This window comes from Drosophila montana, unplaced genomic scaffold, assembly GCF_035044405.1.
Source record: "Drosophila montana isolate Dmon_TW-CO22-7 unplaced genomic scaffold, ASM3504440v1 contig_3217_1, whole genome shotgun sequence".
NCBI classification, from domain to species: Eukaryota; Metazoa; Arthropoda; class Insecta; order Diptera; family Drosophilidae; genus Drosophila; species Drosophila montana.
The window spans coordinates 1,390,771-1,413,988 of record NW_026998097.1 but is presented as its reverse complement, the minus strand read 5'-3'; the positions used below and the strand labels follow the sequence as shown (position 1 = coordinate 1,413,988).

The window sequence follows — 23,218 nt, the reverse complement described above, 5'->3', positions numbered from 1 at the left end:
GCTTTCGACTAATTTTGAACTTAAACATAAGTTTAACAGCAACCGGCTTAACGTAGTTTCGCCGCTCAGATTTATGTCCACACGATAAGGGGCACTGTTGCGACGGAGGGAAGAGTGGCTAAGTTTCGATTAAGCTGGCAAATTGCATACGTATGAGCCAACGGGCAAAATAAAGTTGCTTTTAATTGGAAATTCAGGTAAAAAAAAACATTCACATTTTTCCTAATCACATATAAGTGTGAGTTAAGTTTATCTATATAACTACATTAGAAGATATATGTTTGGGGAATACGAGATTTTTAACAAATTATACAAAATATATAATTTTGTAGGAATAAGGGAATTTTTAAAAATTATTCAAAAAATGTATATATATTTTTGGAATTTTTGTAAATACTCTTCTAAAATTTTTATATATTAATATTAAAAAAACAAATAAATAAATTGAATAATAATAATAAAAGTTTTTGTAAATTATTATTAAATATTTTTGTATGTTAAGGAAATTTATTAAATATATATATAAATATATTTAATATAAATCATTGTTCATTTGATTATATGAATTTAACTTTTTATAAATAAATAGAAAATAATAGAGAAAATATTCTATGCTAATTCAATTTTATCATTAACATGTCAACTATCAAGCTAACCTTTGACTTCTTCTATATTCTAGTCTGGGATTCGAGTCCGTTTGTCCTTTCAGTTTACTTGAGTTCTTGCTCAATTGAACATTTTATTTACTTTATGCTATGTAGGAAATTAAATTTATATTTGTTTAGATTTTCTGGGAAAAAGAAAACCTTTATTAATATTCAAATTGATTTTTAGTCAGTCTATTCAGTTGTCAACACTTGGTTGTATTATTTTCTTTATTCTTTCATTTTAATCTAATTCCATGTATGAATGGAAATTAAATTCACAGCACTTGACTTGTCGCATTCAATTTGCAAATTTGCTGCTCTGCCTACCTTAGTACGCTGCCCCCTCCCCCCAATCCCCCCCTAGACGCCCACACCATGACTGGCACATCTATGACAATAGATGCTCCGTCATGTCCTATCTTGTGCATCTCGCCGGAGGAATACAAGAAGCCCGACGAGACGTGGCTAGTGAGGCAGAAGTTAACTTTTATAAACAAATTTACACCTTTCATTTTGTGCACGTTTTTAATATATATATAGGTATATATATGTGCATATATATTCTAAGAAAATATGTAAGCTGTCAGTGCTTATGAAGCCGAGGCATTCATGCTATATTCCATGTATGCAGATGCTGTGTGACACCAAACTAAAAGTAAATTCATTAAAAATTCCATCATAAAGAATACCTAGACAGTAGCTGCCTGAACCACAGCGGTGCGAGCGAGAGAGAGAAAGACAGAGAGAGAGCGAGAGGGATGTTAAGAAAAAGTTGTATACTATATATATTTTTTGCTAACTAACTAAAAAGTAAACCATAAAAGCTGACAAGTCAAAGAGTAGAGAGCAGGCGGAGAGACTAGAGGGGGGTTGAGAAGAGGAAGCAAGGCTAGGCAGGCGAGATACTCCACACCAAAGACACAGTCCTAACTATGTGTATCTCACGCTTTCTATGCAACTACTCTGTGCTCTTGTATCTGCGAGCTTCCATCACACTTCACTTACACGCTCTTTAACATGTCAACATGTCAACTCGCCGCCTTAGTATGTGTGTGTGAGTGTGAGTGTGTGTGGGAAGGGGGGGGGAGCGTATCTGTGTGACATAGTGACATAATAAAATGCTACTTTATTCGTTAGTTTCAAGTTTAGACAGCGTCTGATGTATGCGTGTCTCTTAAGTAAATTTCAAGCAGTTCATAAGCAACAAAGACATTTTTGCAATGCCTGCGGCAGACAAAGCGTTATTTATAATGATATTAATGAAAAATGCAATTGGCATGCCTTTAACTTTTGTGTGCATTTGCATAATTGCCCAAGGATTCGGGATTAGCATAAATCAATCACATGACAACCTCTGCGATCCTCGGCACCTTTGAGAGCCCGTCAGGCGAAAGCAGGCCTGTGAAATTGTGCAGAAAGGCTGAACGACGGAAAGAAATGCACAGAATGCCAAGGATGCAGGCTGGAGATGGACCGCAGCCTAAGGCAGACTGGCTGAACAAATACAATTGCATAAGTCCTGGCAATTCAGCCTTTGTCTGAACACACACACACACATACACACTCAGGCATATATATGTTTGCATAACTATAGAGTTGTGTGTTTATCATATGTGCGCTTGATTAGCGCTGACAGCATATGCAGGCAGGCAGGCTGGCTGGCAACTAGGCAGGAAACTAGCCAGGCCACAAAAGGACTGCACAGGACAAACTGTTGACAAACAAACAAGTGCTCATTTTTTTTCTTATTTATTTTCATTTTGTTTTTTTTTATCCTGCCCTTGTTTCTTTTGCTGCATATTTTCTTTTGGGATACTGGCACAACAAATACGCCGGACTGAGGTCCTGTTTGTAGTTATGCTTCAGCTCTTGCTGTTGCTCTGGCTGTTTGTGGCATGTTGCATCAGGGCAAAACAAAAGGCAAACTGCATTAAAGCAGTTTAAAAGGATTTGTTGCCTGAAATATGTGCAGCACATTGCTTAAGTTACTTACATACAAACATTTACTCAGACGGATTATGCAAATAGAAGGGGACACCAGTGAAAAGAACAATTTGCTAGCAAAAGAAGCTGAGCATTCAGAAAAAAAGGACAATTGCGAGCTGGAGTTATACAAGCAGCCGATTTAAGCTTCTCAACAATGCATTCATTAAACACAGATATGACCCTAAATATGTCCTGTAACTACTTCCCTTCATCTCACCTTGTATAAATTCGTCATATCCACAATCTATTGTCTTCCACTCACAACTCTTTACTCTTTCATTGCAAAGACACTAATTTTATTTTATGAGCATTTGGATGTATGTAAATATAATTAATTTAATTTATAAAAAATTGAAAAAATTTATAAAAAATTTTAAATATATATGAAATGTTTGAACTTATTTGAAAAATCAGGCTGATGAACTGAACTTCTAGGCGAGAAATTGATTTCAGCTGTTTTTGTTGGTCCTGCTGCCTTTATTATATTACAATATATAATTATCATTTGCAAATTTTCCCTTTTTTCCCATATCGAATAAACTTAATTGTCAGCAGCTTTTTCTTCCGTTTTGTTAACATTTCAAACCAAAAATGCACTGCAAAATAAACTAGCAAAAGTTTTTGTTGGGCCTGCAGCCTTTAGTATCATACAATTCGTATACCCTTGCGCATGGTATTACAATTTTGTCATGAGATATGTAACTTACAGAAGGAGACTACTCCGATCAAAATAAAGTATATATTTTGATCAGTATTAACAGACGAGTTATCGTTGTCAAAGAAACGCTCGGCCGAAGAGTAGTTTTCTTTTTTGGAAAAATATTTCGTTATCCAAGATATTTTCATCTAACTCAACATTAACGACCATCACTATTTTCACATATCTGCAAAAGCGAAATGTCTACAAGGGTATTAAATCCTCGGATTGCCAAAGATGTCCTTACTTTCTCGTTAATTTTCATTTTTAGTTGGGCCTGCAGCATGTTTTATAAAAAACTTTCAAATTTCATTACAAAGATTTTCTTTTATTTTTCGCATTGAATGAACTTAATTGTCCGCAGCTTTTGCCTCCATTGTGATAATATATCAAACCAAAAATTCATATGCAAAATAAATAGCTCTCAGCTGCCGCAGAGGCTATTTGTGGCGGAAGGGGCAATGGGCAGGGGTAGGGGTAGGGGAACGGGGCGCTGCGGAATGCTCAACAATTTCTCAGAGCCCCAAAGTGGAACTACTCGTAATTAATCTATTTCAGTTTCAGTCGCATGCTTTGCCATTTCGACCTACATTAATTTTGTATTCATTGCTGGCTTGCAGCATCAGCTGTTGTGCCCCTTCCCTGAGACCGCTGCACCCCCTCTGAGCTGCTCCGCTGGCCTATCGCGTGCCTTTCGCGCATATTTTGCGCACTTGAAAAGTTTCTGTGCCGTTGCTTATTAAGAGGCAGCGTGCAGAAAACAAACAAACAAAGCAACAAAACTGAAGGACCAAAAGAATTTTTAGCCATAATTCAAGTGCGGCTCAGAAACACCAATACCAAAGCGAATACAAATACAAATACCAAATACGAATGAGAATATTCACAGCCGTGACATGGTCCTGGCTGTCTCCGGTTTGGGGTTTGTGGGCCTTTTGCTAACCGGAAACTGGCTGCACGCTTCCGTTTTGTGCCTTAAAATTAATGAGCTGACAGGGCAGGGCAGGGCAGCGCAGGGCTGGGCGGGGCAGTGGCGGTAGAGCGCCAGAGTTGCCACACTTTTCGCAACTAATTCCGAGCAACTTGTTATACAGACGCGCAAAAGTTTTGCAAGGACCTGAAGCAGGACGACCTTCGTGCCAGTTCCTGCCGGCGCATGACGCCGCACGTATCCGCATCCGTATCTCTTTTTGCAGCAAACAAGCAACAGCAACAACAACAACAGCAGAGAAATGAAAAAAAATGTAAAGCCAACATTATTTGCGCAAAATTTTCGCTTCAAAGTTTGCTTATTGTTTACGTGCGTTGCTTCATTAAGAACTGACGGACAGAGACAGGCAGAGGCGGACCGACAGAGAAGGAGAGAGAGAGAGACAGAGAGAGAGAGAGAGAGAGAGAGATGTGGAAGCAAGTAGAGTCGAGCTGGACGAGGTAAGCCACTTCAGGGGCGTCACATTCGCCGCGAGGGTTACTTGACTACTCTTACATTTCCACAGACTTAAATTGGGTCAGACAGTCGACCAAATGAATGTTGCAGTTGTCGTTGTCGTAGTCGTAGGGTAGCGTAGCGGGGAGTTGGCACGGGGGAGCAGAGTGTAGGGTTGCTTTCAAGAGGCGCGTGTTTATTTGCTTTTGATATAGATTGGATTGTTTAATAAGTGTGCAAGGAGATTATGTGTGGCTCAAGTTATGAACTGTTCCATTTAGTTTGTGAATTCAATGGGAAACTTCGCACAATGTGGCAAACGAAAGAACTATGTGAGAACAGCACGTACGTATTGGTATGTGTGCAATAGTATTAGTGAGCTTTTACCAGCAAAGGCGCTTTTATTACGCTGAGCTTTAAGCTTTAAGACTGATCGTATGCGTGTGCAGCGTATGTGAGCTTTGGTTTTTTGTTATTATAATTAACTTATTATTATTTGGAAATTAGAGTTAAGGGACCTTTCTGTTCACTTAAATGAGCAGCTGATTATTGTAAACAAAGCACTAAGCTAATTACAAGGTTTTTTAAATACACATAAACGAGCTTCCCTGTTCAAAGCCATTTAATTTAAAAATGTAAAAGCCAATCGAGAGGAATCGTTACACTCAACAACAAAAAGAAAAGAAACAAAAAGGCAAAAAGGAAATTGAATAAACAACTGAAGCAAATAATCAAAAGAAAAAACATTAAATAAAACCCAAACGGGCGAACGAACCAAAAAAAAAATTGACGCCTGCCATTCAAAACAAAATCATTCAAATCAGTAAAGTTCAATTCGGTAGAAACCGACGCGAGGGCAGTCAAAAGTCCAGAAATTAACATTTCCACCAGAGTAAACAATCTGAAACGGCGCCAAATCACTGAAAACAAAAACTCTCGCAAAATTAAAAAATACATTAAAAAGCTGTGCAAATTGCTTTGCCAAGCCGAGCAGCAGAGGGGAAGCTGCAGAAGATAACCAATGCCAGGCAAGGAGGATGGAGGATGGGCAAAGAGCTGGGGAGAACTCTTCTGGAAATATACGCGTATTAAACAAATTTATTCGATATAATTAGAAAACTTGGCGACTTCTGAAGTAATTCGCTTAATTACTTTAAGTGCGCAAATGACGACAATGCCGTCGACAGCCAAGTGACTCAGTGGCCAGCAGAGGCTGTTGCCTCCAGCTCCCAGCTCCAGCTTCAGCTCGACCAACAGCTGGTGTCGCTGCCTGGTGACAACACAAAAGGCGCCACAAGCCAATAAAAGTTGCGCCAACTAAATCGCAAAATGTGCTCCCAAGTGTTGACTTGGACGTCGCAACAACAATTCTGAAAGCAGCGTGAAATTAATTGATGCCCGAAGCAGAGCTAGGCCATATTTAAAGTAACCATAGTAATAGAGTCTGATAAAAGGCTTTATATAGCTAAAAGCTCTGAAGGAGAAGTGTTAATAAGAATACAAATTTTGATCGAAAAAGAATTTAATTAAAGAAAAACTATGAATGTAGATCGCTTTGTCTGACAGTGCAGCAGAGATTGTCTATAGAAGGATCTAGTGCACGAAAAGTAGTCGATAGGAATAACTATAAAAGCAACTACTCAGAACATAAAGTAACTAAGTGATTAAGCTTTGCTTTCGAAAATCAAAGTAAACGCCAATATAAAATCTTTCACAATCCTAATATTAATCCAGTTCGCCAAGCCCTGGCAATAATACATCAATTATGCTAAGCTAAGCTATCAAAAACTGACCTTTGGTAATGCAAGAAACCCACCCAACTCCAAACGGCACCCAACTGAATCGTTACACAGTCCTGATTTTAACTACGACAGCCGTGAAGCGCCAAAGTTCCGGTACAAACTTGAAAACATAATCCCACATCCGGTAGCCACAATTTCCGGCAATGTGAAAAGGCCACAACAAGCAGCTACAGCAACAACAAGAAAGCTAAGTCCAAAAAACAAAGCTCTCTGCCACATTGAGCGATAGCAAAAAGCATGTCCTTTGGCGGGCCGGACTTGAGCAGAAATTTGTGTAAATTTGATGGCAGGATTTGCGTGGACAGGACAACTGGGCGAGGGGGTAGCGGGCAGCCGACAGGCAGTAGGAAAGCGCGTCTCTAATAAAGCTGAACGAGCAAAAATGAAGATGCGCTGGCAATAAGGATAAGGCAAGGATAAGGCGCAGCTACTTATGTACATGGTAGATGGTAAATGGTCGAGGCTGCATTAGGCATGCGGCCAGCCAAGTAGCCAAAAGGACGACAATGATGGCAATGGCAATGGCTAAAAGCAAAGGCGTTAAAAGCCAACAGCCAAGACCGAGGACGAGGACGAGGCGCAGCCTGGCTAGAACTTTGTCAGGCTAAGCTGGCGCTCGCCCAGCAAAGGGGGAAAGGCAGAGGAAGGGAGATGCCCGATAATGATGTTATTAACATAGAAATACACATTATAAGCCACAGGCAGCAAATCGAGCTGACAGGTTTTTGGTGAGGCGGGCAACAGGACGGGGCGTGGCGGGTGCAGCTTAATAAAAATTAATGTTTATTTCGCGCGTTTGCTTTTAATTAAAAACTGTGACGCAAGCAAATTGAAAATTAAACTCTCCAGAGCACAGCTGACCCAGAAAATGTGTCACGATTTTCGTAGAAAACTTTGCGATCATATTTCGCACCTAGGCCCCCGGCTCCGCAACCTCCCCACCCCCTCCCACCTGCCTCTACCCAGTGATAGAGCTGGGGCGGCTTTTTGGCTAGTGTCGTCCTCGTAACTTGAAGTGTTTTGGCCATAATGCAAAGCTTTTAACATAAACTTTGCATTACTGTGGCTGTCCCCCACAACTCTCGCCCTATGTTTGGGTTTTTGTCTAGCCCTGTCGCAAGTGGTAAAAGTTTCAGCTTTAAATAATTGGCGAGCCAGGGATACGAGGCAGAGGAAGCAGAGAGTCCTGGCAGTTAGTTTTAAATATTGTTGCTAATTTGCCACATTGTGCGTGAACAGCAGGCGGCAGCGGAGTAAAAGGCTGAGAGCTGGATTAAAATTATGAGCTTGCCATATTTTTTGAAGTGTGCGCGACAAAAGTGCCACGCCCCCCGCCCATCACGCACAACTAGCGCCTGCCGAGAATGATGGAAGCCTCGTCAAGCGTTGAATGCCTGGGCTAAGGAGGCAAAAGTTACCAGCAAGTGGACAAAAAGAAAGATGAGCAGAAACTGTAAAGTGCGAAAAATTACTACAGCGATATTTTTAATACCCTTGTAGTGGGTATTATAATTTTGTCATGCCCCATAAAGTATATATATATCTATATATATAAAGTATATATATATTAAAACTTTTTATAGGTCGGGCTTGCTCCTGCAGGCAGGATCAGAGCACTATATCATATAGCTGAGATATTAAATTCTTGTATGAAGAGCCAAGATATCGTGAATTACCCATTTACTAGTTCCACTATGCTCTTTACATATATGCAAAATCCTATCAACATTGGACTCCTATATCAAATAGCTTCCATTGAAACGATCGGTCGAAAAGTTGATTTTTCTATGGAAAACCTTTTTTGTTAATCAAGATATCGTGACTAACTTCGGCATTTATAAGTTTCCCTAAACTTCCTTTATATATGTAAAATCTTAACAAGAACGGTGCACTATATCCCTTGATCAATCCCGGCATTTAATATGTTAACTTAGCTGGTTATATATGACCCAAAGCTCCACAAGATCGTACTACTATATTAGCTCTATGGGAAGAATCGATTGAAAAAAGAGTTTTTGTATGGAAAAATATTTTGTTTTTCAAGATATTTTCACCATTTTCAGCATTTGAGAGCTTCACTCTTCTCACATATCTGAAAAGCCGTAAGAAATATGTCTACAAGGGAAATTAATCTTCGGCTTGCTGTAGATATTTGTACTTTCTCATTTTTCTTTTGCTAAATTAACATCAACGCCAAGTTACAGTCGCATCTATTCAGATGACCGACTCAGAAATACTGTGGAATGAATTTTATAAGAAATAATATATAATTAAAAAAAAATCTTAAAACATTTATATTTGAAAGTCTAAAAATTACACTTTTCAAACATTTTTCGAATTTCTTTCTTTTACCGCCCGATTTTAACAAGCCCTAGACGTTTTATTTGCGAGGTATAGAAGCTCATTTACTAAAAAGTGCGCAAGTTATTAACTTACAGAAATGGTGTTAATGTAATACGTTGAGTAGTTAGATGCGCTTAACAAAGTTTTGAAACCAAGCAACGCACGAGATGAATAAGCCAAAAAATCCAACAAATTACAAGTTAAATTCAGTTGAGTTTTATAAGCCAAGAGTAAAGAGAGCCTTATTTTAGACTAAATATCATATTGGATTAATACTAACCGCTTTTCAACTTGATTGCCTCTAATGCTCGAATACTCCATTTAATATTAGTAGCTGCAACTTGACCACAAGCAAAGCTCACATTTGAGGGCTCAGCTCCCTCCCTCCCTCCCTCGCCCTCTCTCGCTCTCTCTTTGGGAACTGCATGCTGTTTGGTGTTTGCCTGGTCAGCCTGTTGTTATCCTACGGCCTGGGGCTAGCCGTTGGTGAGGCCAAAAACCGCACAACTGTTTTGGCATCTTATTATGGCCAGGCTGACAGGTGCATGACATTTTGTGGCTGCACGCACTGAGTGGACAGCTCCGACAGCTGGCGACGCAAGCCAGCCACTTCCCCTGCCCCTCGTCCCCTGCCAGCTGCCAGCTCTGATTCTGTGCGTGTGTCCCTGTGCTTATATGGCCTGGCCAGAGGCGTCAACGTGCGAAAAAACCAAACAATAAAAACAACAAAAACCGCAGTGGGCAACGTGCTGTATCCTGTTTGAGCACTTGTCACTGGTCATTGGCAGCGCTATCGATTGCCAGCGGCTGGCATCAAATAACATTATAACAAAGTAAATACATATTGCAAATTTTAATATAAATTGATAAATATATAGATATGCATTTACTTTATGTGTCAATATATATACAATATCAAATTTTTTTAACAATAAACTTTTATTAAAATCGGCAAACACTTTGCCAGCTTTGCTGCCAGCCACTCGGCTCCAATTTTTTGGCTGGAAACTGAGCGCCATTTGGCGAATTGTTGATAGCTGTCATGGGAAAAGGGTAAAATGGGCATGGGAGTATATGGCAGCAGGCTGCTGCATGTCTGTGTCTACGTACAGTTTTAAGCGCTTTAGTCCTATGTGAAAACTACTTTTCAATGTGGCGCCTGACAACGTGGCGTGAAAATAAATTAAACGACAAATTCGAATTTAGTAGCTGATCGACTACGGAATGATCTGAAGCAGAAAATATGAACTATAAAATAATATATAGCAACTGAGAGCTACAGAAGAATCTCTTTATCATACAAATACTTTATATATCAATTAATCAAAAGCAGAGATCTGTATTCATACATTATATATAAAATATAAAAAACTAGTTTTATATTATATTATATATAGAATTCTTCGTCTTCTTGTAAGTTTTGCAGCATATGCGTGAAATCTACTTATATGCAGATGACATTAAAATGGTTCTCAGTGTGCATTGTGCCATAGTTACCCCTAAAAGTAAGGCAACCACTTTCATATTGCAGGGCAGACATTTGTGCTGTCGTGCAAATAATTTCAAGTTCAAAAATTCAGACTGTCATTTGCCGCTGACAGCCTTTCAGGCTACCCATCCGAGTCGAGTCTGTCGTCGTCCTTATTTGATTTCACACCACTGCCGAAAAGTTCATATACGTTATGCAACTGCCTCTAACCCAAACCTGGGAACTGAGCTGTTGTCTAGAGTCTGTAGTCTGTCGTCTGTCGTCTGTGCTGCCTATCTTCATTTGAGTTGAGTCGATTTGCTGGCAAAAACGCGAACCCGCCCGACGCTACGACATATTGACATAAGTCAACGGATTTCACATTGGTCACGTAGTACGCCATCTGCCACGTCTGCGTCTCGGGCCGAGATGTGTACCGAATGCGCCGAGCATTGGAGAGGCTCTGCCCAATCGCAGGCTGTGCATGTGTTCATGTTTTTGGCATATATGAATTTAAAATATTTGGGAAAACTTAGACGCTTTGATATGTGCAACACCCAATTAAAAAGTTTTTTATCACCTCGTGCACATATGACAGTTGGCAGTTGGCTGCCCACAGGCCCACATTCGGGTCTGGAAGGCCTATAAACACGTCAACTCACAAGTCAACCCATAAATATGCAAATTTTATGGGTTTTTAAATAATTTTCTTGCTTCGAGGCGTTTTTCCGGTCGCCTCATTGGCAGCCCACGCCAAATGATGCGTTTTGATTTCTATTTTCGGATTCGGTTCTAAACGGGTTAAAAGTTTATTGTGATCATCGATCAGCGAACTTTTCGTTATTGTTGTTGTTGTTGCTGTTCGTATTTAGATGAAAGTTTTCTCTGTTTTGGAAAGTTTTTCAAAATGTTTGGGCTCTTTTTATGGCATTTAGATTGGGCGTTTATGTGTGCATGATTTGGGCTATGTTTATGATACGATTGTGAATAAAACAAATCTAATCAAGAAACATGACTTGAATCGTTCGCATTGCCCAGAAGATTTATGGTATGTTAAATGCGCCGAATGGATATTTAAAATATTTATAAACAAATAAAACCAAAAGTTAAAAGAGCTATCAAGGCTATATAAAAGCGACTAAGAATATCTTTGCGTATATAAAATATTGAAAAACTTTTGAACAACAAATGTTGACCTGAAGATCGTAAAGCTTAACTTTATGGCATACTGGTATTATCCTTGGCACCCCCTGCCCTCGCCCGCAAGGCGATTTTACGATTATTATTTTATTTTTATTACAAACCACTAAAAAAAATTACATCCGAATGTAAATTCTTTTGTTTCCGCTACAAGAGGCATTCATGAAATTAATTTTATTTTCATGATGACGCAAACTTTTGGCAAGAGCCAAGCCCTAACCCAAGTACTCGCAGTCCTTTTTTCCGTGGTCTGCCTTTAATCAGGCAGCTGGAACTAACCGAAAGTATTCAAAGTGCGTACTTGGAGCCGACACATAATTAAGCTTAATAAATTTCTAATTATCAGATGGCCCGAGCATTGGGCAGCTAACTGAAAAAAAGGGTCTAAGGACTCACTCAGCAGCAACAGGAATAGGGCCAGGCGCAGTTGGCAGGCAGCACATGGTCGTCCGTCCCTCTTGCAAATTAACCCTTTTTTGTTTCTGTTGTTGGTGTACGAGGTGCGGACTCTCTGGTCTTTGGACAATTAAAAGTGCGCTCATAAAATGCCCGTTTTATGTCCATCCGTTGACTGCAGTTTAAATTTGAATAAATTGTACAAAACTACGGCGACGAGGAGCTACTCCTCGGCTGGTCATAATGCTTCCCACGTCCACTTTTTACGACCTGACCAGAAATTAAAAGTTTATCTTGATTTACCCCAACCTAAACTGTTTGATGAACAAAAACAAAGAGAGAGAGAGAGGAAGAGTTGGAGAGAAAGAGAGAGGGGCAGAGATAGTGAAGGCATTCACAAGTCAAGCTGCATAATTGGACACCCGTTGGGCTTAGCCCATGTCCCAACTGCAAGATGTCCAACTACGTATGCAAATGGTCAGACGCTCTCTTTCTCTCTCTCTCTCTCTCTCTTTCTCTCCCACTCTCTCTGTCACGCTTAGTTGACCACCTGTGAGCGGCGTGAGACAACTTTGATAGACTTCTCGTTACGGTAAAAAAAATAACAGAGGGACCAAAATAAATGGATACTAAGCGCTGGACATTGTCGTCGACTTCATCGCGTTAAGAAAATTAACATAATTAAATGAAGCATCGATAAGCTCTTCGCCCTGATATCATTAGCTGCTGTTGCTGTTGTTTTCCCCAGAGCTGGCGACCCACACACGCAGTGGCAGGTTGCGTCACACAATGCTCATGTTTTAACTTCATTAATTTAACATTTGATAAGCCAAAACTGGCAACTGGCAAGCGTCGACAGTGGGGGAGGGGGGTGTGGGTCGTCGGGTTTGGTAAATGCAAGTGGCGGCGTAATTGCCAAAATGTCAATAAACATTTCAGATTTTTTGGAACCCTTTTTAGTGGCGGGCACATCAAAAGCACCGCAGAGAATTGATTAACCAGGGTTGTCAGGCAGCACAAAAAAACATAAAATAAACAGGGTGGCTTTGGAGTATAGTGAGAAGAACAGAAGATGGCAAAAATATCGGCAGACAAAAAAGTTGGTAGAATCAAAATAAAATATAGACCACAAATTGACCGTTAGAAATACAAAAATATATATATTTAATAAATTTCCCTTTAGCATCCAAAAGTGCACTAAAAAAAAATAAAAACTAACAACTTTAGCACAGATTTTTGCTTTAATTATATGCCTCACTCTTGGAACACGGATATATTTGTGTATTGCATTAAAGATTAACCCAAAAAGTACACAGACCAGCAGCCACAATTGGAAATGTACAACCCTTTAAAGTGCTTTACAAATACACCTGGCAACCCTACCATGCAAATTTAGGCGCTTAGCACACACCCAAACCAGGCCAAACCAGTTGGCTTACAAGTGCACAGCCTTGTCGTAAGCCAAACAAACAGACAGACAGAGAGACAGCCAGACAAATATTTGATATTTAATCTTATGAAATAAGTAAACAATACAGAAGGGAAGCCCTTGCTGCAGAGTTGGGTGGAACTCGGCGAGGGAGTCCGTCAGTTGGATGAATTAAGCAGCCAGCGCATAAAATTGTAATTAATTAAATTTAAAGTCAACTCCTGCAGTCAGAGAATTGGCGCCATAGACTGGCTGCCCGGGGGCAGCGGAAGGCAGGGCAGGGAAAGGATTAACAAATACGACAACAATGGCCAACAATTTGACGCTTAAACTGTTCCCAAAAACCGAAGACAAAATGCAAACAAAAAATACAGCAACAACAGCAGATAAACAACGGGCGGGGGGATGTGGGCGTGGCTTTGGCCCAAAAGTGCTTTTAACCTACTTTCGTGTAAACACACTCAGGCACACACACACGCACTCACTCACACACACACATATATTTGACTGTATATACATATGCATAAATAAACTTAACCTCCTTCCGCGCAGCCCCTTTTCCACTTGCGAGCGCTTTGAATATCTGTGGAAAAAAGTGTGGACCGCACTTTGTCGCCCTTCGCGCTGCTTTCAACAAAATTTAATCTCATTTACACACCAGCACACACACACACTCGCACACACACACATACACTTTCGTACGTAATCCTTTAAATGAGTTTAGCGTCACGTTCGCACTTATGCATTAAACACGTGTTTTTGCCCGGCATTATCCTTGCCTAGCACACAGCACACAACAAGCGCACACACACTCTCACACACACACACACACACCTACACCCACCCAGTGCGATATGCAACGCTTTTTTGCACTCTGCTGTTGCACAATTCAAAATGTCAATTGAGGCATGCGGCCATGTGGCAGTCCAACAGCACTTGAGTGCCACAGCAGCCAGGGTATGCCCCATACTCCACCCCCCCCTCCCCCCCTCCTACCTACACACTTATGGCATTACCCAGACTACCCGGCTGGTGCCCTGCTGCGAATTGTGGACGTCAAACATTCACGACATGCGCCGCGGGCCGCTCTGAGTTTAGTCCACGTCGTTGCACCTACAACGACTGCCGCGCGAATCGCTGCTATGTGGGCGTGGCTGTTGGGACACAAAGTGAGGCGGCACTCAGTGCGCAGCGTTGGCTCATTAAAGTGGCATATTTCACACATAGCCCCAGTAACAACAGCCAACCAAAAACAACTACACCAAGTCTGCATAGAAGCAATTTTGATGCCCTAACCTGATTATTCAGACTTGTCAGACATATGAAATATCTTAATTTTTTTAATATAATTAAAGAAGATTTCGAAAATTTCTACAGCTTTTATCAAAGCCAAATTTGAAATCAGTTAATAATCTCTGATCTCTGATGTTTGTTTAGAAATATGGAGTCGCATCTACTTGATCAGCTGCGCTTTCGCTGCTTTGGTTAGGGTGTTTAGAAGTCTGCACAAGAGTAGCACAAATTTTCCCAAACGTTGACGTCAACCAACGGCCGCCTGGCGTTTGCCTAGGCATCTACAGCATGTTCGGAGCCATGTCCTGGCCTGAAAGTACAGTTGGACACTGTCAGAGTTAAGTGCTGGCAATTTTAGTCTTTTGAAAAAAACTTTGTTGTTGCTGTTGTTCTTATTGTACATAGTGCATTGCGTCGAGGGACGATAAGAGTATGTGGAAAATTATTTTAATTGTTTGGCAAGTGCTTAGAATGCCGCCCAACTTAATGGACTTTCAGAGGCCGGAGACAGGAGAAGAGCAGCGCAGCGCAGCGCAGGTGGCAGGATGTGGACGTGGGTGCGCTCGCTGTTGAGTTAATTAATATCAGGGGAGTTATACTTTTCGGCTAGATTAATATTCTTTGTGCGGGCTAATTTTCGAAAGAGGTTTTAAGTGCGTCATAGTTAAATTAATTGAAATAACCAGATGGAAACTGCGCTGCCAGTGCTGGTAAGGGCTCAATGGAATAATCACACAACATCTACTTTCATTTATAGTTATGGATTATTCGCTCGCCGGACTATTGATTAAATTATATCCTTAATTGAGCGCAACGAAAGTCGATTTACCTTTTAATTACTATGCATTTATATTTTTATAAATATGGAGCGTGTGTGCGCATAAAGTGCGCTTTTAAATTTACAGCAAAAAAATAATTTCACAATTCCATTGAAAGAACCCGACGATGAAAATTATTAAATGCGAAAACAAAATAAAAAAGCGAAAAAAATACAAATAAATTTAAATGTGGGCGACATGCAGCAAAATAATAATAAATAACGCGTCAACGAGGCGAAATCAATGTAAAACGCGTTGAAGCGTGTCATTAGTGTGTGGGCGTTGGGCCAAGGGGGAGTGGCAGCGGCAGCGGCAGCGGCAAAATAACCACATGACGTCAATCAATGTGTGTGCGAGTGCGCGTCTGTGGGAGTTATTGGATAACATACATCGAGGCATATCAACAACTGGCCGCAGTGTTGGTTAACACTTCAATAAATCGATAAACGCATCAAAGAGAAAAGCTGTTGCATAATTATCGGCGCACAGGCACGGCACTTTAATTAAATTGCCAGCGTATCTGTATTAGTGCCAAACAAAGTGCTTTCCCTCCACCCTCTCTCTCTCTCTCTCTCTCTCTCTCGCAAACAGCCGAGCATTAATCATAAAAATTGCAATCAATTGGCAAAAATTGAAATGCCAGCCAATTTTCATGTACTTTCATTGGGTATTTGAACTATGTGCAAACAGTTAGTTGGCAATATATTAAAATAAAATAAAATATGTACTATAATCTAAAGCTAGATAAAACTGAAATCCATTTCTATATGACAAAGGCAAATATTTATAAAATAAATAAAAAACTTAATAAAACAAAGCCCATTTCTATATAATAAAGGAAAATTGTTCACAATTCTTTAAGCAAATAATTCCAAAATCATCTAAACAAACATTTCCTTCAATTCCGCTTTTAAAAAAGTGTTATTCAGTTAAAGAGTCCATGTACTTGGCAACACATCAAGAACATTTAAATGTCGTCATACTTGGCTTACTTGTTTGCCATTCCAAGTGAATGAACGCATCCGTCAACGATGATGCGGATGACGTCGCTGATGATGCGGTTGGGTATGGAATATCGCAGCCAGGTAAACTGTGTACAGCCAAATGAAAATTAAGTTGGCAAAGCGTTCAACTGCAAGTAACGCTCCCCCACCTTTACCCGCCAGCTACATAGACCGCCCACAACTCCCACCATCGCCGGCAGCTCTGGGCGTTGTAAGCTGAAGTTGCTGCACGTGACCGGCAAACGCTTGCCTCGTGGCAGCTCCAGCGGGAAGTGGGCACTCCCTAGCCACCCAACCCAATCCCGGGCAGCAATTGCGGCTGCCACGTGTCGTCGCTGGCAGCGCTGGAGCACTTGTATGCATATGGCGAATGGATTCGAGTGCCACTGCAACTGCAAGTGGCACAGTTACTGCTGCTGCTACTGCAACTGCTATATGATTGCTTTTATGGCTAGCAGCGGGTGTCATTAAAAGATAGCGCATAACTAAGCCAACTAATGGCGGGCAAAAATCCGCCAGCCACAACCTACTCCAGATTCCCGACTAGATCTGCAGCCAGTTGTGTTTTTATTAAATGTCCTTTTCGCTGTTAATATCATTTGCAAGTTTTTCCTTTTAATTTTCTTTTTGTTGCCTTCTTTTTTGCAAATTTTATTTAGCACTTTGTTGTTGGGCTCTTAATGCTGTTAAATGCATTGCAATTTTTATCTGCTCTGAAGTTTTTCCCTCTCGACTACGTGATGTTGGCGCTTTGCATTTGTAGCTGGACTTGCATATCCGGGCGTATATACTGAATGCCAGTACGACTACAGTCCTACTAGCTCCTGTCCCGTTGTGTTATCTTGTGGTTTTTTATATCAAGCTGAGAATTTTCTCATTAATTTCAACGTTTTTCTGTTTGCTGCCCGCTGCCGTTGATGTGTTTTGTGGTTGTGGACAGTTGTCGGTCTCTGTGGCCATGTCCTGTGCCACGACGAGCCTCGTAAATGAGTATACGCTGTGGCACAGACAAAACTATTCACATTTAATAATATGTAAGTGCAGCCAGTAGATATGCTGGACAACTATTCCGCTTCATATCAAATGAAAATTAAAATGGAACAAAGAGAGAGAGAGAGAGTTCACAGTCCACATGTGACTGTATTTTAAAGTCCTATAGTAGCTTTTGTTGGGCTAGCTTAAAGATTCGATAAAAATAATCACAGATTTAATTACTTATTATTACTATAATTAATACCTTTATTCATTGAATCGAGTTGTCCTTTATCCATTCATATTATTTTAAGAAATATGAACAAAACCTGCGCCTCATTTCCGATGAGCAATACAAAAAGTCAAGAATCTTCTGCAATCAGAGGAAGTTCACACAAATTAGTGAATGGCGTCTCGAAAAGAAGAGAGAGAGAAGAGTTGGAGTTGAAGTGGAAGACAAACAGCAATTAAATGCACATAATGATAATGTTGTGCCGAAAAGTCATTTGGAGCTAACTAAATTACAACTTCCACTTTACATTACATGGCACGACAGCGGAACCTCAACCTCAACTGCAACCATCGACCTCGACCTCGGCCAAGGGGCCGTGCATCGTTGTGTAGAACGGAACTGGAAATCCACACAAATTAAAAGTCTGCGGCAATTGCAAGTAAGAACAGATGGCTACTGCAACCTAATGAAAACAAACACTTCCACAACAACAACAACAAGAGCAACAACAACAGGAGCTGAAAAAAGAAAATTCGTGTCTAAACTCGATGCAGAAGCCGTTTTCAAGTTGGTTTTCGGCTTGGCTGACTGGCCGAAGTTCAATGCACAAGTTCATGAACTTGGAACTTGCAAAGGGTTTACGGGTCGCTCCACTGACTGCTGACTGAGCAGTTTATAATTAGAAACCCGTAAGGCGGCAAGAAGCAGAGCTGGAACACAGCTCAGAGACCGACAGTTTGACTTGCTCAAGTATCTGACAAAAAGTCAAGTGGATTTTGGCGGTAAAACTTGCATTGCCTCAGACCCTCAAGAGTCGCTGCAATTCTCGCTATCCTTTTCTCCCTGTCCCGTCCTCTCTCTCCCTCTCTCTATCTATCTGTTACGTAAACCGACGTGCGTGGGATTTTCTGTTTACCCAAGGCACAGACCCAGACCGTAGCTGAAGATGGAGATGATGATGATGACGACAAGTGCGCTCTGCTCCTGCGATATTGACAGAAAACAAAGGCAAACAAATTGTCGGTGTGCAGTCGCGTATGTAAATAAAAGACAAGAAACCAACTTAAACAAAATACAGCTGAGGCAGCACGAAGATGGAATACGCTTTCCAACCAAATATATATTATTTTTAAAGTATTTTAAGAGCATAGTCAAGCACAAATTAACGACTTTTCTCGAAATACAAAACGCATTCTTCAATTGAGAACCCATATCTATATCTTTTAGGAGAATATCGTTGTTATTCACATACTCTGTATCGCTAAGGCCTGATTATTTTTAAAAATTGGGAATTCCCATATTATTATCTTTCAGGCAAATATCTAGTATATCCTCTGTATCTTAAGGCTCTTAATATTTTCAATTTATAGCCGACTAGTCTGGAAATATTAAGCATGTCCCATAATTTAATCATTTCTATCTATATCTTTCAGGAGAATTTCATTATTATGCAGATCCTCTGTAACTTCAGGATCTCAATAGAAAAAAAAAATTTCAGAATATCATTATTATTTAGGTTCTCTGTGTCAGTTTATGATTTCTTTTTAAAATATAACAGACTAGTCTAGAAATATTTAACATATCGCAAAAGCGAAAATTACTATCATTTCAGTATATTACTTATATAGAACCTCTGATACTCAAGTAAATGATGATTTCTAAAATTTAAAAAAATATTCTCGTAATGTTAAACACATTCCTTCATGAATAATACCCATCAGGTAATAAAGCGAAATTTTAGCTACTTAGTTAATATATGATTTGTTCTAAAACAGCAGATTGTCAGATGGATCAACTAAAGAGAATATTTGTTTTCCACTTTCTGAACTTTTGTATCTTTTGCTCTTCATATTCGATGTTCCTCACTCGCGAATAGAGCAAAAATAAGGACCGTACGTCAACTTATCAACGTTAAAATTAAAATCAGTTTAAGGAACAAAAGCCTCCTCCCAAAAAAAAGAATATATACATAAATAGGAGGCGAGACAACCCGTTTTCAATTATAAAGAGGTGAGCGGCTTTATTGTTATTGTTTTCAGCAGCTCAAGCAATGTTTAATATTTAACAAAAATAAAGCCCAAAAAACAGAACAAAACCAACAACAATTTAACATATATGTGAGTGTGTGTGTGTGTGTGTTTGTTTATAGATAGGTACGAGTATATGTACTTATATGAAGAACTGTGAGCTGAAACCCCGAACCTTGTTTCGTGTGCCGTGCGCTTATGGTTAATCTTTTAAGTGTGCCGTGCTCCTACCCTCCTACCCGACCCCTGCCCCCGCCCTTAACCCAATGTCTGCACTGTCTGTGTTTATATTTCGATTTAAAATTCTGTGCACGCGCATTGCCTTATATATCCTATATATGAGGATACTCGGAGACTCGGATACTCTCAGTCGCCTGTCGCCAGTTCGCCTGCTATTTTCATATATGCAAATAAATACGAAATATAACGATTATCATATACAATGTGAAATAGCTGGCGATGCTTTTAAAATAAATACGGACCAAGTATAACAAATAAACCAGCTGCCCTCGCGCTTATCAAAATGTTGCGGCTATCGATAAGCAGAACGAATTGACAACTGCAAAGTGCGAAACTGCATTGCAATAAATTGCAGGAAGTGCAATAAAAATATATTTATTTGTCATAAACTACAATAGTTTGCATTTGGCCCCCGCGGCCATAAAAAGGCAGTCAGAATGGGAGGCACATAAAATTATGAACCGAAAGGTAAGCGAGGGCAGGAGTTACTTGAGCTAAATATATTTGAAAAATCAAATATTATATTTGTCAATATACCAAACACAACTGACCCTTAGACTTAAAATATGTAACCGACTCACTGACGGAATGGACTTCTATCTTTTTTGGACTCAAAACATTTGGCTTGAAGTGAACATTGCAAGTGCCTCCGACAACATAAAACTGAACGCTCTCGCAATAATGCTGGCTAATATTTTTATCCTATGTGTCGACTTGGGCTATTACCAAGACAAACATCAGGGTTATAAATCCTTCGGTGCGGCCATCTGCATAATGCATTTCTATGCAGACCAAAAACAAGACCAGCTAAAGCTTCATTTATCACATTTATCGCTGCAGGCAGCTCAGCTCAGACCAAATGCAATGCAAAAATTCTATTACAAACCAACAGACCAAATGCTGCTCCGCCTGCCTCCTGGGCTAACGCCCGGGCTGGCGGCATGACCTGCAGGAAGCAACGCCGGCAGACCATTAAAAATTACAATGGCACCAGAGAGACAGTCGAGAATCTGGCATATCATGTGAGACTTGCGACATATGCGATAAATTTCCCGAAGAAAAGTGCCCAGCAAAAAGGCACTGCATCATTTTCCATTGTGCAGAGAGCAAGAAAAACCCGATTATAATGCACATGTCGAGAGCAGTTCTTGAGTTTTATAGATATTTTTCCTTTAGCTGCAGTTTGTTACAATTTATCAACGTCCTCGAATTGCATATAAGCCGCGTCCATAAGGATCAATAAGGATAATACGAATATATGTCGCCATGTCGTGTAGGTAAACGGCGACTCTGCCAAATGTAATTATCGTTTATGCCGCAATGTGGCACGTTTCGAATATGGTTTAGACTCCGAATTGGATTGGGTTCGGGCTTTGCACTGGAATTGGAATTGGAATTGGAATCAGGGGGAGTTGTCTTTAATTTGTCATGGTTTTCAGCCACACATGAGTGTGTGCGTGCGTGTGCTTGTAGAGTGTTCTGTATTTGTGTTTGCGATGTGATAAGCACATGTTATGGTTTTTCACACTCACAATTGCTTAGTGCAGAAGGTGGACGTGGGGTTGGGGAGGCATTGGGGTTCAGATTTTCGTGCTATCGATTTAGCCTTTTCGGCTTTCAGTTGCTGTTGCGGTCGTGTTGCAACATGTTTTGTGCTATCAGAATTATGATTAATTGATTGCCAAGCATTTCAGCATTTCAGCAGCATTATCAGGCAATACAGGAAGTCGTCGGAGGTCACGCCTCCGCAATTTGGGGCGGTTTCGTAGTGTCGGTCAACACACTGCATCTCCTTCACACGCCCGCTCCCCCGCATTGAGAGTGCCAGCATTTCTAGTGAAAAGCATTTAAAAGAATTCTGGCACTTGCCACCACCTCCAGCTCCTGCTGCATTGACGACAAACAGCTGGAAGAGACTGGCGCGGCATCCACAACAGCCAACCGACGTAAATTTGGAACTGAATTGACAGCAATAATCAAACATAAGCAACATTTAATTGGCACTTGGAAGCAAAAACAACTATTGAGCAGAGTCTAAGCGAACAACGAATGCTCTTCAAATTTAAAACACGCAAAATAAAATAGTAACGTCCAATAAAGGCTTTCCTTGAATTCTATAAAATAATTATGCAGTCAAATCACATATATTATTAAATATAATATTATACATTTTTAAACAATGCTAAAGACAAAAACTTTGTAATTTAAGTATTTCATTATTAAATGAGATTAAAAGCTCGAATTTTGTATTCTTGTGGTAAATAGGGAAGCAACAAGTCTTAACATAAAAATAATGTTATGAATAACTATATCAATTTAATGTAAATATGTACTTACCCCAAATATTCCGTACACATGCATAATAATTTTCATTTATTATTTTTTTAATATTAGATTTATCCCTATTAGCTGAGTTAGGCAAACATTTATATATGTACATCACTGAAAGAAAAATGTTGAGAACAGATTAGAAAGATCAAGAGAAGAGACCAGGCAAATAATATAAAAAGAGTGAGTGAGTGAAAGAGAGAGAGAGAGAAAGAGATATAGAAAGTAAGTGAGCGAGAGAGAGAGAGAGAGAAAGAGAAAGAGAGAAAGAAAGAGAGGAAGAGACAAAAAGAAAGACATAGCGCAAAAGAGTAAATTAAAATGACAGTACGAGAAAGTATGAAACTATTTAAGCTTAACTTCAATTCATGAGAATCACAAAGAAGGGGTGTAAAGTAAGCCTTGTCTGGCTTTTGGTAAAAGAGAAAATACCAAGGGTATCCCGTTTACCACCTGTGGAGAGTGAGGCTGAGTCCGCGGTTGTGGCTGTCACATGTGCGCTATGCAATCATTTAAATAGTTATTGCACTTTTCTTCCAGCACACACACACACGCGCACACACACATCCACTAACAGACACACGGCAATGCAATTAGTTTAAAAGGCCAAAAAGAGAGCAACGAACAACTTGGGAAGAAGCGCGCTGAAGGCGAGGGAGAAGCTTGACAGGCTGACAGCACAACAAACATGCCAGCAGGAAAAACGAGAGCTACGAGCTACATGGAAAAATGTCAAAGCAAAAATGAAGCCATTAAATGAACGGCAAAAGTTGCCCCGAAATACGAAAAAAAAAAATGAAGAAGAAATAAAGAAAAGTGGAGTAAAAGGGGGGGCAACTGCAGCCAGTGCCAGTGGCAACACATTTAACACCCGCAGAAGCGTTGCCAGCATGTTGGAACACTCTTTGAC

The 23,218-nt window shown here is 40.1% G+C and overlaps 1 protein-coding gene across 1 annotated transcript in view; it reads right to left on the bottom strand.

Moving 5' to 3' along the window:
* Positions 1-23,218, bottom strand: part of LOC135433319 (glycoprotein-N-acetylgalactosamine 3-beta-galactosyltransferase 1) — a 122,480-nt gene that overhangs the window by 45,465 nt on the left and 53,797 nt on the right. Inside the window, exon 5 of the mRNA XM_064689335.1 lies at positions 22,318-22,422. The gene's annotated coding sequence lies outside the window, so the exon portion shown is untranslated. The remainder of the gene's footprint in view (positions 1-22,317; positions 22,423-23,218) is intronic.